Here is a 2,298-nt window from a genome sequence, read left to right on the forward strand (position 1 = left end):
CCTGGCACTTGTGTGGCGTGCATGTTACTTGCCACTTATCAGCCCAAGACTGGATATTGTCCAAGTCTTGCTGCATTTCTACACAGACTGCTTCGGTATCTGAGGAGTCACGAATGGTGCTGAACATTGTGCAATCATCAGCGAACATCCCCATTTCTGACCTTATGATTGAAGGAAGGTCATTGATGAAGCAGCTGAAGATGGTTGGGCCTAGGACACTACCCTGAGGAACTCCTGCAGTGATGTCCTGGAGCTGAGATGATTGACCTCCAAAAATCACAACTATCTTCCTTTGTGCTAGATATGATACAACCAGCGGAGAGATTTCCCCCTGATTCCCATTGACTACAGTTTTGGTAGGGCTCTTTGATGCCACACTTGGTCAAATGCTGCCTTGATGTCAAGGCTGTCACTCTCACCTCACCTCAAGTTCAGCTCTTTTGTCCATGTTTGAACCAAGGCTATAATGAGGTCAGGGGCTCAGTGGCCCTGGCGGAACCCAAACTGTGCATCACGCAGCAGGTTATTGCGAAGCAAGTGCCGCTTAATGGCACTGTTGATGACGCTTTCCATCACTTTACTGATGACTGAGAGTAGACTGAGAGGGCGGTAATTTGCTGGGTTGGACTTGTCTTGCTTTTTGTGTACAGGACATACCTGGGCAATTTTTACATTGCCGGGTAGATGCCTGTGTTGTAGCTGTACTGGAACAGCTTGGCTAGGGGCATGGCAAGTTCTGGAGCACAGGTCTTCAGTACTATTGCTGAAATATTTTCAAGGCCCATAGCCTTTGCAGTATCCAGTGCCTTCAGTTATTTCTTGATATCACGCAGAGTGAATCGAATTGGCTGAAATCTGGCATCTGTGTTGCTGGGGACCTCAGGAGGAGGCCGAGATGGATCATCAACTCGGCACTTTTGGCTGAAGATAGTTGCAAATGCTTCAGCCTTATCTTTCCCACTGATGCGCTGGGCTCCCCCATCATTGAGGATGGGGATATTTGTGGAGCCACCTCCTCCAGTTAGTTGTTTAATTGTCCACCACCATTCATGGCTGGATATGGCAGGACTGCAGAGCTTAGATCTGATCCGTTGGTTATGGGATCCCTTAGCTCTATCGCATGCTGCTTATGCAGTTTGGCCTGCAAGTAGTCCTGTGTTGTAGCTTCACCAGGTTGACACCTTGTTTTGAGGTATGCCTGGTGCTACTCCTAGCATGCCCTCCTGCATTCTTCGTTGAACCAGGGTTGGTCTCCTGGCTTGATGGTAATGGTAGAGTGGGGGATATGCTGGGCCATAAAGTTACAAATTGTGGTTGAGTATAATTCTGCTGCTGCTGATGGCCCACAGCGCCTCATGGATGCCCAGTTTTGCATTGCTAGATCTGTTCGAAATCTTTCCCATTCAGAACGGTGGGAGTGCCACACAACACGATGGAAGGTATCCTCAATGTTAAGCCGGGACTTCGTCTCCACAAGGACTGTACGGTGGTCACTCCTACCAATACTGTCATGGACAGATGCATCTGCAGCAGGCAGATTGGTGAGGACCAGGTCAAGTATGTTTTTCCCTCTTTTTTTTTGGTTTCAATGGTTTATTTTAGGCTGGTTTCAAATTTTAGAAAAAGAATCCTAGGATTTTTCCTCCTGTGTGTTTTCGCTTGGCCTCTTCAAGGTCCATGATGCCAGCTGAGGTTGTTAGAACGATGTACCCAAACTGACGGAAGGCAGTAGACCATTTTGCCACCTTTCTAGCTCCTTTACTTGAACATCAAATCTGGGGCTAATGACACCACACTTGTTCAGTCTGCCTGTGAGATTAACAACAATTTTCCCACCCCTGTGGTCATCAATAATCTCAAACTCTCCAACGTAACCATGCTTCATCATTACTGTCAGAAATCTCACAATCACTTTGGAGCATGGCCGAATGAGAACCTGGCGTTTTCCACATTTCTCTGCATTGTTGATGCTTGTAAGAGCATCGGCAAGAACGTTCATGCGCACCATAATGCCAGTTCGTGCTTCCCTCACCACCTGCCGCATACCCAGTCTACCCTCTACTGAAAGCACTGATTCCTTCTAGAATATTGTTCCACAGATGCAGTATTTTTCTACAGCTTCATCTGACTAACGATTATTCACATGTGAGTCTAGGTAGTAAATGTTTTCAGGCTATTGTTATGGCCGAGGTGGGAGGAGTGCACTGTTTATTCCAGTTCCACTTCTTCACAGGTCACAACATGGGTTGAATTTTATGAGGCCTCCGGCATCAGGGGTCATAAGGGGTGGGCCCCAGA

General features: G+C 47.3%; 1 pseudogene; it reads right to left on the bottom strand.

Annotated features, from left to right (window-relative positions):
- Window positions 1-1,572: 1,572 nt before the first annotated feature.
- On the bottom strand, window positions 1,573-2,015 carry LOC137381489 (small ribosomal subunit protein uS8-like; annotated as a pseudogene).
- Window positions 2,016-2,298: the final 283 nt, after the last annotated feature.

Source organism: Heterodontus francisci, chromosome 22 (genome assembly GCF_036365525.1).
Source record: "Heterodontus francisci isolate sHetFra1 chromosome 22, sHetFra1.hap1, whole genome shotgun sequence".
Lineage (NCBI taxonomy): Eukaryota > Metazoa > Chordata > Chondrichthyes > Heterodontiformes > Heterodontidae > Heterodontus > Heterodontus francisci.